This window comes from Vulpes vulpes, chromosome 1 (assembly GCF_048418805.1).
Source record: "Vulpes vulpes isolate BD-2025 chromosome 1, VulVul3, whole genome shotgun sequence".
Lineage (NCBI taxonomy): Eukaryota > Metazoa > Chordata > Mammalia > Carnivora > Canidae > Vulpes > Vulpes vulpes.
In genome coordinates, this window is record NC_132780.1 from 195,999,233 (window position 1) to 196,016,223 (window position 16,991).

General features: G+C 36.2%; 1 protein-coding gene and 1 non-coding gene across 2 annotated transcripts in view; one reads left to right on the plus strand and one right to left on the minus strand.

Annotated features, from left to right (window-relative positions):
- CDK19 (cyclin dependent kinase 19) overlaps window positions 1-16,991 on the minus strand; it is a 163,077-nt gene that overhangs the window by 132,494 nt on the left and 13,592 nt on the right. The gene's annotated exons all lie outside the window — the stretch shown is intronic.
- On the plus strand, window positions 4,459-4,562 carry LOC112925221 (U6 spliceosomal RNA). The gene has a single exon (XR_003236046.2). It is a non-coding gene; the product is annotated as a U6 spliceosomal RNA (small nuclear RNA).

Below are 16,991 nucleotides of genomic sequence, written 5' to 3' on the forward strand. Positions count from 1 at the left end.
GTTGTGTTTCTTTTTATCATAATTTTATACATTTTGCTTCTTCTCTGTAGAATTGCAGAGATGTAACAATAATTTTGAGCCTGTTCCTAATAGTCAAACTGCCTCCCTCTGGTAGTTACCTTTGAGTCAGTAATCTAAGAAGAATAAACTCTTATTTATCTCATTTTGCACATGCTATTCCTAACTGTAGCCTACAGTCCCACAGCTATACCAACACACTAAATTATTTCCTTCTAATCAAGGAAACTGAGGTTTTTAAAAGGATAAAATATGATGATGCTTTGCTTCCACAGCCTAAGAGATGGTATGAGCAGAAGACAATGCAGAGTGCTAAATCTGGGAAGGGATGGAGAAGTAGAGAAAAATAAAGCAAGGACCCTGGATAAACTTGTAGCATAATTTTTCAGACTACAAGAGCTTTATCTGAAGCATTATCTTCTTATCAAGTAAAAGCATCATAAAGTTAAATTTGAAAACAATGGGAATATCCATATTACTTTCCCTCCTTCTTTTAGCATGATAATTCAAAAGTTGGCCACTTTTTTAAAAGCACATAATTAGGTGGCACCTGCGGGGTTCAGTGGTTGAGCATCTGCCTTCGGCTCAGGGCGTGATCCCGGGGTCCTGAGATCAAATCCCGTATCAGGACCCTGCAGGAAACCTGCTTCTCCTTCTGCCTGTGTCTCTGTCTCTCTCTGTGTGTCTCTCATGAATAAATAAATAAAATCTTTAAAAAAAAAAAAAGCACATAATTGGCTTTACCTTCCTTCAGTTTCTTCTACCACATAACAAGGACCATCAATCAAATGGAAATTGCGACTGTAAACTCTTCATTTGTTTATAAATTACATGTAATTCTCTTTCAAATCAAATAAAATACAGAAAACCCAGACTTCTAAAAATATAAACCGAACACATAAAATAAAATCAAAATATTCCCTTCATCAGATTATGTAATTAGGTCAAATGAAAACAGCAAACAGCACTACCCAATACAGATTTCTACCTAAAGAATAAGAGAGGGAAAGAGGAACAGGGACAAAGGCAGTTCAATAGGTTACAAAGGTTGAAGAGCAAATCTAAGCATTTTCACAATTTTTGTGCTAGGTTATATAGCCTTGGTTCTATTAAAAAGAAGAAAATTATAATGTTCTTAACCGTAATAATGGTATTACGGTTATGCAGGAGAATGCACTTATTTTCAGGAGATGCATATTAAAATATGGGGTAAAGTGCCATGATGATTGCAATTTAACCCTGTAGTTAAACACACTTACAGAGAAAGTAAATATAGCAATCTGTTAGCTGTTTGATCTGGATCTGGGGATGGCAAACTACAGCCCCGGCCAAATCCAGCTGTGCCTATTCTTATAAAGTTCTGTTGAACACTGCCATATCCACTCATTGACCTGTTGTCGATGGCTGCTTACTCACTACCACTACAGAATTGAGAACTTGTGACAGAGACTGTATGGCCTCCAAAATCTAAAACATTTACTAGGCCTTTATAGAAATACAGGAAATATCTGACCCTTTACAGAAAAAAATTTTGCTAACTCCTGGTCTAGACAGTGGATATATAGGTGATCATAATTAATTGGACTATGTCTTTAAACTTTCCTGTACATTTGAAATTTTTTATAATCAAAAGTTAGAAATACATACAATTTTATACATGAATCTTTTGATTTCTCAACAATACAGATGAATGCGGAAACAAAACAGAGCTTGGACACAATCATAATACTGATATGATACTGCAGAGAGTTATTATGCAGGTTTTAGTGCAAAAGGAACAATTTATTAAAACAGCAATTTGGTGATATCGATTTTCAAACACAGCTACCCTAGTAGGGATTTATCCTATAGACATACAAAAGGGTGAAAAAATGAATAGTAATAGCAGTGCTTGTTATCTGCCGGACTCTGTGGCAAGCACTTCACATCATGCAGTCCTCACAACGACCCTGCGAGGTAAGCACTACCATTATCCCCACTTTACAGGTGAGGAAACTAAGACATAATTAATCTGCCCAAGTCAAACAGCTAAAAAGAGGTATAGATGGGATTATGAATCCTGATAATAAAATTCCAAGCCCAATCTTAATTGCCATACACATTGCCTATTGAAAAAAGTACAAGGGAAATGAATGTGAAATACTTAAAAGATGAAAACCAACAGCCAATTCACAAATGAAGACACTCAACATCCCTGGTTATAAAATAGTAATAATGATGATGATGATTATTGATGATGATGATAATAGCGGGGTACCTGGGTAGCTCAGTTGATTAAGCATCTGCTTTTGGCTCAGGTCATGGTCCCAGGGTCCTGGAATTGAGTCCCAAGCTGGGCTCCCTACTCAGCAGAGAGTCTGCTTCTCTCTCTACACACCCCACTCACTGGCTTTCTCACCCTCTCTCTCAAATAAAATCTTTAAAGATAAAGAAATAAAATGAACTCTTTTTAAAAAAAGATTAAAATTAAAAAAAAAAAAAGATTAAAATTACATATGTAAAATGATCTTACTTTTGTAAATTGTTTTTGTAAAAGCAAATATGTGTTTGGATACACAGCACAAATGGACAAAAAGACACCAGAAAGGAAATGCACCAAAATATTAAGTAATTATCACTTGATAGTGGGATTTTGAGTGTTTCTTACTTTCTCACTTAGAGCTTTCCTTACTATCTAATTACTTTTGCAGAAAAACCATAATCAATTTTAAATATTTGCTTTTTTACAGCTCAATAATTATTTTCTTATGAATAACATCTATAACCACTTCCTTGTTTATAATATGCAGTGTATACTTAATTAAGAAATTCAGAAGTAGGGATCCCTGGGTGGCGCAGCGGTTTGGCGCCTGCCTTTGGCCCAGGGCGCGATCCTGGAGACCCGGGATCGAATCCCACATCGGGCTCCCGGTGCATGGAGCCTGCTTCTCCCTCTGCCTGTGTCTCTGCGCCTCTCTCTCTCTCTCTGTGACTATCATAAATAAATAAAAATTTAAAAAAAAAAAAAAAAAAGAAATTCAGAAGTGGGACACCTGGGTGGCTCAATGGTTGAGCTTCCGTCTTCAGCTCAAGGCATGATCCCACGGTCCTGGTATCAAGTCCTGCGTCAGGTTCCCCATGGGGAGCCTGCTTCTCCCTCTGCCTATGTCTCTTCCTCTGTGTGTATCTCATGAATAAATAAATAAAATCTAAAAACAAACAAATAAGAAAAAAAAATTCAGAACAATCTGTTCCTAAGGACTTCATGACACCCTAGAAATAAAAAGATACTAAAGAACCAATGATCATCAAAATTTCATGTTAAAAAATTCATGGTAACAGGATTAACACATAATACTACAGTATAAAACCATCATCTTCTTTAATCCTCACAACTCATAAGGAAAACACACCATCCCCATCTTACAGATTTTTATTTTCAGACCCTAATCCTTTCTAGTTCCTCCCAAGGTATAAAAAAAAACTTTAAAAAAAAAAAACAAACTTTTTATATACTTTTAGAATTCATCTGGCCCAAACAAGAACTGAAATCTCCTCCCAATCTCTCAGTTTATTACTTTTTTTTTACCTCTATATACTATGTATTTACCACTCATCTTGCTAAACTACAAATCACTTTTCTGTCTGGCTCACTCTTTGGCCTTCCAAATTCAGTTATCACAGGATTTCCCCATACTGGGAAGGTTTCCCAAGCACCCACACACTCTTGGGTCAGTTCGTTGTTCCTCCTAGCTGCTCCAACAGCATTCTATGCATACCTATATACAATAATTCATAGCCCTGTACTGTAATCTATTTTATTTTTTCTCTAGATTATAAGGAAAAGAACTTTGTCTTGTATTCTTACATTACTAATTCCTACATAGGGTTATTCAGTTAGTGTCAAATAAATGAGTGAATGGTACTACTAGTTATGCCATATATGTCTAATTCAGGCAAATACCCTATAACTCCTAAAAGGCTGGAGCCTTGTCACATGTCCCCTTTACTGAAAAAAAGAAAACACTCCCTCACCTAAATGTAAGAGCTGAAACTACAAAACTTGTAGAAGAGAACTATGGAGTAAATCTTTGCAACTTTAGATCAAGCAGCAATTTCCTACTGTAAGAAACAACAACAAAAGACATAAATTGGACTCATCAAAAATTAAAAACTTTTATGCTTCAAAGGATACCACTAAGAAAGTGAAAAGACAATCCACAAAATGAGAGAAAATATTTACAAATCATAAGTCACCTAAGAGCGCAGTATCCAGAATATATAAAGAACTCTTATGACCCAACAATAACAAAAAAGAATAAAACGAAAACTCAATGAAAATATGGGCAAAGGACTTGAATACACATTTCTCCAAAGAAGATACACAAATGGCCAAAAAGCACAGAAGAAGATGTTCAACATTTTAGTTATTAGGAAAATACAAATCAAAATCACAATGAAGTGCTTGCTTCAGCAACACATATACTAAAATTGTAACAATACAGAGATTAGCATGGCCCCTGCACAAGAATGACATGCAAATTTGTAAAGCATTCCATACTTTAAAAAAAGAAAAAAAGAAAAAAAAACACCGCAAGGAAATGTGAGTTCACATCAAGATAGCTAAAACCAAAGACAGACAAGGGGCACCAGAGTGGCTCAGTTGGTTAAGCATCCAACCCTTGATTTCAGCTCAGATCATAATCTCAGGGTCCTAAGACTGAGCCCCGCATGGAGCTTTGTGCTCAGTGGGGAGTCTGCTGGAGATTTTCTCTTCCTCTCCCTCTACCCCTTACCCCACTCACACTCTTTTATGCTCAATGTCTGCCATTCTCTCTCTCTCTCTAATAATAAATGTTTTTTAAAAAAATGAAAAAACAAGGGTAGCTGGCTGGCTCAGTCAGAAGAGCAGGCAACTCTTGATCTCAGGTTATGAATTTGATACCCACACTGGGTATAGAGGTTACTTAAATTAATAAATTTTAAAAAGGGGGTAGAGGCATCTGAGTGGCTCAGTCAGTTAAGCATCCAACTCCTGGCTTCAGCTCAGGTCATGATCTTAAGGTCGTGAGATCTAGCCCCACATCATGCTCTGTGTTCAGTGCAGAGTGTGCTTGAGTCTCTCTCTCCTTCTGCCCCTCCTCACTCTCTAAAATAAATAAATAAATCTCTTTGAATTAAATGAAAAATAAAAATAGATAAAATAAATGATGTGCAGTTGACCTTGAACACAAGCTTGAACGACGTAAGTCCATTCATATACAGATTTGTTTTCTTTTTTTTTTAATTTTTATTTTTTATTTTAATTTTTATTTATTTATGATAGTCACAGAGAGAGAGAGAGGCAGAGACACAGGCAGAGGGAGAAGCAGGCTCCATGCACCGGGAGCCCGACGTGGGATTCGATCCCGGGTCTCCAGGATCGCGCCCTGGGCCAAAGGCAGGCGCCAAACCGCTGCGCCACCCAGGGATCCCTACAGATTTGTTTTCAATGAATAGATGTATAGTACTGAAAATGTATTTTCTTTATGGTATTCTTTAATAATATTTTAAATTTTAAATTTAAATAGCACTGTTCAAGGGTCAACTATATTCATACATCGTACAGCATGAACTTTGAAAATACTATGGTAAGTGCAAGAAGCCAGACACAAACCACATTTAGTAGGGTTTCATTTATACAAAACGTCCAGAATAGACAAACCCATAGAGACAGAAAGTAGAATAGTGTTGCCAGGAGCTGGGAGAATGGGGAAATAGGGAGAGACTGCTAATGGGTACAGGATTTCTTTTGGAATGATGAAATATTCTAAAATTAGATAGTGGTAATGGTTACACAACTCTGTGAATATACTAAAACCACTAAATTGTTCCAAAAAAAAGCTTCTGCCAAGGTAGGCCTAAAAAATATTTCATGGACGAAAATGACAGTACTTATTAATCAATCAGTATCTTAGAAAGTTTTAGAAATTACATCTCAACAAATGATAATTATTTGTCTTCATCAGTCTCTTCATTAAAGATTACAGATGTTCCATAGGCAAACAGTTCTCATTATCTTTATATTACACTTCTTACAGATAAGGATGTTGGGGTAGGAATTAGAAAACAACAGAAATATACCAGACACTGAAACATACCATGTGATCTTAAGGGAGGCAATAATATTTCTGGACTTCTTTTAAGGCAAGTGTTTTGAACAAGATCTAAGACTCCATGAATTTCTAAAAGCTTATGTTGTGTTTTTACTGCTACCTATAAGTACATCCAGGAAGAAATTTTTTTCTTAAGGTTTTATTTATTTCGAGAGAGAACACACACACACCCACACACACACATACACCCACACGTGAGAGCAGTGGGGGAGGAGAGGTAGAGGGAAAGAATCCCAAGCAGAGTGTGGAGCCAAAGCAGGATCCCACAACCCAGGGATCATGACCTGAGCTGAAAGCTCAAGTGTCAGTCACTCAACCAACTGAGCCACCCAAGTAACCCAGGAAGAAATATTTTAAGCTTTTAATTAAATTATGTAAGTTCTTAAAACCTCTACTTTATTCAGATCAATATGGTAACACTAGGAAATATCAGTTCACTTTAAAGTTTCCTGATGGTGATATCCAACATTTTAAAGTCAAATAGTTAAGCACATTTCGATTTATGTATTCTCTCCTTTTTGCTTTTTCCACTTTAGAAAATTCCCTCTCAGAAAACCAAAATTTTAACTAAATATCCGTTGATCACAGTGCTATTTGTAACAATAAAATGTTATAAACAACATAACCACCAGTCAACAAAATAAGTCAGTAAACAAACAATGGTACACCCATACAATGGAGTATGGTCCCTAAAAATAAAGACAGTGATTTTTCTGGGGAAGGAAGATGAGAAAGCAGACTCTTATCCATACCCTCAAGGATAACTGCATTTAATTAACGATATTATTGGTGGAAAGTTGTATATGTGAATGGTACAGATATTCTTTACAAGAAAACCACTGCTGGGGTGCCCGGGTGGCTCAGTCTTAACTGCCTTCAGCTCAGGTCATGATCCCAGGGTCCTGGGATTGAGCCTCAAGTCAGGCTCCCTGCTGAGCAGCTTCTCCCTCTCCCTCCACTGCTCCCCCTGCTTATTCTCTCTCTCTCTCTCTCTCTCTCTGTCTCTGTCAAATTAATTAATTAATTATTTTAAATTTTTTTTAATTAAAAAAAAACACTGTTGGAAAAGAACATTAAATGAAATGAGAAAATATCCATTATATATATATATTTCTTTTTAATGGAAAATTCAGGTTACCAAAACTCATGTAGAATACAAACACATTCTTAAGAAAATAAAAGCATATATTGCCTAGGAAAATGTATACCATACCATCCATAGTGTTCATCTATGAATTATTTTACTTATTTTTGCTTATCTAAATTTTTTTCAGCTTTTAGATATAATTGACATGTAACACTGTATAGGTTTAAAATATACAATGTGATGATTTCTGTACATATTGGGAAATGATTGCTATGGTAAAGTTAGTTAACACATCTATCATCTCATAGCTACAATTCATGTGTATGTGTGTGTGTGTGTGTGCTTATCTTCCTAATTTTTCTTAAACGTTATATTTCTAATAAAAAAAAAAAATTTAACGTGGGGCACCTGAATGGCTCAGTCAGTTGAGCATCTGACTCTTGATTTCAGCTCAGGCCATGACCTCAGGGTTGTGGGATCAAGCTCAACACTCAGCATGGAGTCGGCTTGCCCTCTCCCTCTGCCCCTCCTACTAGTGCTCTCTCTTTCAAATAAATAAAATCTTTAAAAAATAATACAAATAAAAAATTTTAACTTACTACAAAATTAGGTTCTCCTCTTTCATCTGTTTTATTCTGAAGGCTGAAGGTATAATAGCCCATCACAGAACCCATTTTTCTTTCCCAGTATAGTTTCTTATAACAATTCATTGTAAATGGGGAAAAAATTCTAGCTTCCTACTGAACCTAACAAGATTAATCCTTATTCTCAAAACTAAGGTGACTATAATTTTTACTTAGCGCCTACCCTTTTTATTTGCTAATTTAATCTTCAGGGAAATTTATCATAGAAACCCCCTTAATATATTTGGAGAATACAAAACCAATACTTTGCTGGGGATTTTTTTGTACATTATGATTTAATTACTCTTCCAACAACAGCATGAGATAGTAATTTATCATCCTACAAATTATAATAGGTGGGGAATTTAAGGTTCAGAGCTATTACTAAAATCCCAAAGCTAAAGAGTACTAGCTCAGATTTGAAGGATTCCAGGTCCAAGGCTTCCTAACACGACAGTTGTGCTTTTCATTTATACGTATATTTATTGAGAATCTGCAGTAAAAACCTCTCAGGAGAAAGAACATTCAAGTAGTTCTTTAAGAAGGAATAAGCTTTATTTAAATCATTTGTACCCAAAAGTACTTTGTTTATTCAAATGCTTTTGTAATGGAAAATGTTTTTCTGATAAAAGTATTGAATTTATAACCCCAATAAAGAAAACAAAGAAGCTTAGTTAGTTGGCCTAGAGCAACCATCACATGTAAAGTTTAATATGACTATATTCTGTTCTCTTTTAAGTACCAAATTTTTCTACTGTGTGTACCTACCATATGTATAAAAAGATAAGCATTCCCATAATGTCCTATGGCTCTACTTAAAAGCCCATCTTTATCCATCTAAATTTTAAGCCTTTTATGGACTTGAGGGTCTACAAAATTTGTTTTGGTTAATTATGGAAAATCTTATATAATATGGGAGACAGTGATGGTTCACAAATTGTATTTATTATTAAGCACATGAGTAATAGCTAAGCTTTGTTAAAAACAAGATTAAAAGGCCCAAAATGAAATCACTTAAGCTAAGTCACGTATCACCCAACCTAGCTCTATCTCATTAGTTTAGGCTCTCCCAGAAATGGAAACTTAAGCAAATCAAGAATCTCCTTATCAGCACTAGTTGGAGATAATGTGCCTGATAGACCCCTGCCATGCCCTAACGGAAAGTAGCCTGGCCAAAACCAATCCGCTCTTTCGTCTACTGTAACTTTCTTGTTCCCTCTCCATTCATCCTTTAAGTCTTTCATTTTGTACAGCTCCCTAGACCTCCTTTATACCCACTGGACTAGATGCAGCCCCATTCGTGAGTGGTTGAATAGAACCTATAGGATCTTCAAAATTTATTTGGTTGAATTTTGTTTTCTTAACAGCTTAAAATTCATTCAAATGTTTCTTTCTCTTTCACCACCTCAAAGGGAACTCTGTTCCACAATGTGCCACAGATTATTATTAACTAGGTTCCCAAAAGCCATTCACAGTCTGCTTTTCCTTTGCCTTCCTCTATGCCAGGGAAGGTACTTGCTTACCACTTAGTTGGCACAGCCCTTTTTGACTTTCAGCCTTTACCTCTTCCTCTGCTTCCTGCCTCAAACCTGGAATCAATACCTGAAGATGCAATAATCATCTGACCATGTATACAAAAACCACAAAACAGAGGGAAGGAGGTGGATCTCTGGTAATATTTCTTGTCTAGCTATACCAGCACAGCACTCTCCAACTCTGGACTTTTTGATACAAGAGGAAAATAAACCCCTTACTTGTTTAAGTCCATTATTGATTGGTTTTTCTGTTACATGAAATTACAATGACACAAAAACACACCGTACCATGTGTTCTTTCCAAAATTTAAAGGACAGCTAGATCTGCTCCTCTTTCCAGTAGTTGTTTTTTTAATGCTTTTAACAATTTATTTATTTATTTTTTAAGATTTTACTCAATCATTCAGTAAAGAGAGAGAGAGAGAGATCATGAGCCAGGGGAGCAACAGAGGGAGAGAGAGAAGCTGAGCAGGGAGCAAGGCGGGGCTCAACCACAGGACCTGGGGATCATGACCTGGGCCAAAGGCAGGGACTTAATGAACTGAGCCACCAGGCACCCCACTTTTGACAAGCGCCCCACTTTTGACAATTTCTATATGTAAAACACAACATGTAATTTTCTTCAACACACAAGTAGGAGAAAGGATGCTAAGATTACATAAATACACAGTTTTCCAATGAAAAAAAATGCTTCTTTTTCATAAGCCAAAAACAGTTATTAACTATAAACTGGGCGAACACTGTGACACAGATAGGAGAATTATCTCAACTATGAGCTACAATACCTAAGAAGCTGATGAGAGCTGTAAACTATAAAGCTCACCAGACTTTTATCTGAGCTTCAGGAAAAGTACAGAGAAAATAGCTTTAATTCCTATCAGGCTAAGACAGAAATAATTACACCTGTCAAATTGTGATAAAGGACATTCAAAGCATGAAAGTATTTGAGCTGGGTGGGATGGTGAAGTAGAAGGACTCTAAGCTCCCCTAGTCTCACAGATACAACTAGATAACACTGACATCAGTTTAAACAACCCAGAAAACAGAACAACTAAAGTTAGGGAGTTTGGCAGAACAAACTCCACAACTAAAGTTAAGGAAGAGGCCACATCAAAGAACATTAAGAAGGACAAAGACAGTCTGGGAGCAAAACAAACCTTGGCCATCCTTGGTGAGAAGGGAGCTGGTGGGCATGGAGAAGAGCAAAAAACAGACTTTCACACTAATGACGATGACAAATCCCCACATTTGCCTCTGAAAGCAAGAGGGGCCAAAATTTATTAGTTCTTACAACCAGAAGAACTTAAAGCCTGGAATTTTAAAATCTGTGGACTCCACTTTGGCAGAGCCTGAAGGATATTAGGAAGCAGAGTCTCCACCCATAAAGAGCAAACAACTCATGCAGATAAAGTCTAGAACCGGCAATTTGAAAACTTTCAGGGGCAGACAGGAGAGACAGTGATTTTCTCATCTCATAACATGGCCTGGAGAGATAGGGATCACAGGGAGCCCCCTACAGGGACAAAGGAGCTGGCAGGTGTCATTTCTCTCCCTTACCCCCTAGCATAAAAAGCCAGGTGTGGGAACCAGCATAATAAATTCACTACTTTACTTGCTTACACCAAGTACTGGTCCCCTACACTTTAGTAGATCCACCCTTTTCAGGCAGGCTCCCTTTACTCCTAGTGCTGTGGGCCCCTTCCCCAGAAAACCAGCACAAATTCTGCAAACACCATCCTCCTGACCACCGCCCACTGTGGGACCTCAGTTCTGGTGGGGGCAGGTATCCTCTTACCAGTACACTACCACATACCTTGTTAAAACGTGCCCCACCCATGCTGGGGACCAAACACTGCCCTCAATAAACAAAGAGAGTCTCTGCAGACAACTGAACTGAAGGAAAAAAAGAGTCCAAGACTCCAGAGCAAAGCACATGCAACACACATAGGACACACTCCCTGAAGCACCAGGCCCTGGGGAACAGGGGACAATGCACTACAGGGTACTATAGGACCTCTTCTTCATAAGGCTATTAATGTTAAGAGCAAGAAAAGTAGCTAACTTTCCTAACACGGAGAAACAGGCACAGAAAGTCAGACAAAATGAGGAGACAGAAAAATATGTCCCAAATGAAAGAACCAAACCAAACCACAAGAGACTAAAGTAACAGATGTAGTAATATGTCTGAGAGAAAATTTAAAGTAACAATCATACACACTGGACCTGTGTGTGTAGAGTGGATGACATCAGTAAGATCCTTTTACAGAGATAAAAAAGAACCAATCACAGAGAAGAACACAATAAATGAATTTAAAAATGCACTTGAGGGAATAGCAGGCTAGATGAACCAGAGGAACAAATTAACAACCTGGAAGACAGAGTAATGGAAAGTAAACACGCTGAACAAAGGACAAGAAAGAAAATTATGCAAATTAATAACAGTCTTAAGGAACTCAGTGACTCCATCAAGCATAACATTTGCATTATTGGGATCTCAGAAGAAAAGGAAAAGGGGGCAGAAGATTTATTTGAAGAAATAATAGCTCAAAACTTCCCTAAGAAAGAAACAGATATCCATCCAGATGCAGGGGGCACAGAGATCACCCAAAAATTCAACCCAAGGAAGTCCACACCAAGACATATGGTAATTAAAATGGCAAAAAAAAAAAAAAAAAATAGCAATAGAGAAAAAATTTTTAAAGCAGAAAGAGAAAGGGGTGCCTGGGTGGCACAGTAGCTTGAGCATCTGACTCTTGATTTTGGGTAGAGTAGTAGTCTTAGATCATGAGATCAAGGCCCACATCGGGCTCTGTGTTCATCTCCTTGGGACTCTCTTTGCCTCTCCCCCCCCCATGCTCATGCTCTCTCTATCTCTCTCTCTCTTTCTCTCTCTGTCTCTCAAATAAATACATAAATAAATCTTTAAAAAAAAAAAAAAAAAACAGCAAGAGGTAAGAAGACAGTTACATAAAAGGGAAACCACATAAAGCAATCAGCAGATTTTTCAGCAGGAACTTTGTAGGCCCAAAGAGAATGGCATGATACATTCAAAGTCCTGAAAGGGAAAAATCTGCAGCCAAGAATACTATACACCAAGGATATCATTCAGAATAGAAAGAGAGATAAAGAGTTTCTCAAACAAACAAAAGCTAAAGAAAAATTCATGACCACTAAACCAGCCCTACAAGAAACATTAAAAGGGGGCTCTGAGTGGAAAGGAACGACCATAAATGAGAGTATGAAGAGTAAAAAACAGAAAAGCAGTAAAAATAAATATTTCTATAAAAATTAGTGAAAGAATTCATAAAATAAAAGGACATATGGGACACTTGGCTGGCTTAGTCAGTAGAGCATACAACTCTTGATCTTGGGATCATGAACTCAAGCTCCATGCTAGGCACAGAGCTTGTTTAAAAAAACAAAAGAAGTATATAAAATACAACACCATATACCTAAAACATGATGGGGAGAAGAGTAAAGAATGGGTTTAAATTTAAGCAAACATCAACTTAATATAGACTGCTATATGCAGAACATGTTATATACAAATCTAATGGTAAACATAAATCAAAAACCAGCAATAGATATGCAAAGAATAAAAAGAAAGGAATTCAAGTCTATCACTAAGGAAAGCCAACAAACATGAAAGGGAGCAAGAGAAGAAAGAACTGGAGAAATTCTATAGAAACAACCACAAAACAGTAATAAAATGGCAACACATATCTATCAATAACTACTTTGAATGTAAATGGAGTAAACACTCCAATCAAAAGACACAGGGTGAGGGAATGGATAAAGCAGCAAGCCTCATTTATATGCTGCCTACAAGAGACTCATTTCAGACTGAAAGACACCAGCAGATTCAAAGTAAGGAGACAAGAAACATTTATCATGCAAGTGGATAACAAAAGAAAGCCAGGATTTCAAAATTAATATCCAACAAAATAGACTGTAACAAAAGACAAAGAAAGACACTATATAATACAAGAGGATATAACAACTATAAAAATCTATGCACCCAAAATGAGTGCAACCAAATATATAAAACTGTTAATAACGAACATAAAGGAAATAATCCATAATAATACAATAATAGCAGGGGATGTTAACACTCCATTTACATTGATTAACAAGTCATCCAAACAGAAAATCAACAAGGAAACAATGGCTTTGCACATGTGCTGCCAAAGCAAGTACAAGGAAACAGTGGCTCTGAATGACACACTGCACCAGATGGATTTAACAGACATACTCAGAACATTCCATCCTAAAACAGCAAAATACACATTCTTTTCAAGTGCGCATGAAACGTTCTCCGGAACAGATCATATATTAGGCCACCAAACAAGTCTCAACGAATTTTTAAAAATCAAAGTCATATCATGCATCTTTTCTGACCATAATGCTATGACACTAGAAATCAACCACAAGAAAAAAATCTGGAAAGAGTACAGATACATGGAAGGTAAATAACATGCTACTAAACAATGAATGGGTCAACCAAGAAATCAAACAAGAAATCAAAAATTATATGGAAATAAAAATGAAAACACAACAGTCTAAAATCTTTGGAATACAGCAAGTGGTTCTAAGAGGATAGTTTACAGCAACACAGACCTACCCCAAAAATCAAGAAAAATCAAATAATCAATCTAACCTTCACTTAAAGGAGCTACAAAAATAAGAACAAATAATTAATCTTTAACAAAAGAGGAATTGTATAATGGAAAAAGACATTCTCTTCAACAGATAGTGTTGGGAAAACCGAAGAGCAATGCAAAAGAATGAAACTGAACCATTCTTCTACCATACACAAAAATAAACTCCAAATGGATTAATGATTTAAATGTGTAATATAAAAAAAACCATAAAAATCCCCAAAAAGAGCACAGGTAGTAATTTCTCTGACATTAGTCACAGCAACATTTTTCTGTCTCCTAAGGTAAGGAAAATAAAAGCAAAAATAAACTACTGGGACAATATCAAAATAAAAATTTTCTACACAGCAAAGGAAACAACAAAACTAAAAGACAACCTACTGAATAGAAGATATTTGCAAATAACATATCTAATAAAGGCTTAGTATCCAAAATATATAAAGAACTGATATAACTCAATACCCAAAAAAACAAATACTCCAATTAAGAAATGGACAGAAGACATGAAGAGACATTTTTTTTTAAAGATTTTATTTATTCATGAGAGACACACAGAGAGAGAGAGGCAGAGACACAGGCAGAGGGAGAAGCAGGCTCCCTGCGGGGAGCCCGATGTGAGACTCAATCCCAGGATCACGCCCTGAGCCGAAAACAGACGCTTAACCACTGAGCCACCCAGGCATCCCTGAGGAGACATTTCTACAAAGACACATAGATGGCCAAGAGACATCCAAAAAATTTTTCAACATTTTCAATTTTCACTCCTCAGCAGGGAAATGCAAATCAAAACTACAGTGAGGTAACACCTCACACCTGGCAGTTGACTAAAAACAAAAACACAAGTAACAAGTGTTGGGGAGGATATGGGGAATAAGGAACCCTCTTCCACTGCTAATGGAAAGGAAAACTGGTGAAGCCACTATGTAAGACAGTATGGAGGTTCCTCAAAAAATTAAAAGTAGAGCCGCCCTACAATCCAGTATTCACACTACTGTGTACTTAACCAAAAAACACAAAAACACTAACTCAAAGGGATACATGCAACCCTATGTTTATTGCAGCATTATTTACAACAGCCAAACTATGGAAGCAACTCAAGCATCCATCGATAAATAAATGGGTTAAGAAGATGTGGCATGCATTCATACACACACACAATGGAGTATTATTCAGGCATAAAAAGAATAAACTCTTGCCATATGCAAAAGCATGGATAAAGCTAGGGAGTATAATGCTAAGCAAAATAAATCAGAGAAAGACAAATAGCATATGATCTTACTCATATGTGGAATTTAAGACAAAACAAATGAGCAAAGAAAAGAGAGAGAGACAAACTAAGAAACAGACTGTTTTTTAAAGTTTTAATTTTAATTCCAGTTAGTTAACATATAGTGTTATATTAGTTTCAGGTGTACAATGAGGCGATCCAACAATACCATAAATCAGCCAGTGCTCATCACAGGACAAGTGTACTTCTTAAGTCCCATTACCTATTGAAACAGATTTTTTTTTTTTTTTCAAACACACGAGGGTTTATTTACAAGCTCGAGCTTGGGTCCAAGTATACCCGACACAGCGGAGCAGGGACTTGGACCTGAAACAGATTCTTAACTACAGAGAACAACTGATGGTTACCAGAGGGGAGGTAGGTGTGAGGATGGAGATTAAAGAATACACTTATTATGATGAAAAAATAAATAAAATGATTTAAAGAAAAAAGAACATTCAAAGTTACTGAGGATAAGAGGGGCACATATATACTATCTGTGGTGGTGAATGAAACTACATATGAAAAGCAATTAAGAAATATACATATTAAGAGCCATAAAAACTAATATGCTTTGACATAGAAAATTTCTTTATAAGACAATTATAAGAAAGAATCAGATATATGGACCAAAATTCATATACAAAACATCTATTCATGTTATTTGTATTATCAAAATACTGGAAAGAACTTAAATGTTCAATAATTAGAAAGGGTTAACTAAAGAATTGCAAATCCACATGACAGAAGAACATAGACATCCATTATAAAATGGGTTTTCAAAAGAAATGTAATAATATGGATAAACATTCTTCATATCTTATGTAAGAGGACCCAAACTTATACGATCTTATTATCTTACTGACTTGTTCATGACATCTCTAGGTCAAAAGAGATATCTAGTAATTCCAGTATGGAGGTTCCTCAAAAAAGGTAAAACTGGAACCACCAAATGATCCAGCAATTCCACTTCTTGGTATATAGCCAAAGGAAATGAATCACTATCTCAAAAAGGTATCTATACGTCCCATGTTCATTGCAACATTATTTACAAAAGCCAAGACATGCAAACAACCTAAGTGTCCATTGATAGATAAAAGGATACAGAAAATGTGGCATCTGAGTAAAATGGAATATTATTCAACAATAAAAAAAAAATCCTGCCATGTGTGACAATAAAAATAGAACCTGAGGGTATTATGCCAAGTAAAATAAGTCAGAGAAAGGCAAATACGTTATTATTTCTCTTATATGTGGAATCTTTAAAAACTAAAATAGAAACAGAGAACATATTGGTGATTACAGGAATGGAGAGGCAGAAAAGAAGTTCAAAGTAGTCAAAATGTACAAATTTTCAGTTATAGGATAAATAAGCTGTAGGGATATAATGGACAGCATGATGACTATAGTTAACAATACTGTATTGTATATTTGAAAGCTGCTAAGAGAGTAAATCTTAAAAGTCCTCAACACAAGAAAAAAAATTTGTAACTATGAAGTAGTGGATGTTAACTAAACTTATGATAATCATTTCACAATGTATACATATATCAAATTATTATGCAGCACACCTTATATTAATATAATGTTATATGTCAATCCAAACTCAATAAAACTGGGAGTGGGGAGAGAGAAACCCAGAAGGAGATATCCATTCTATACCCACTAG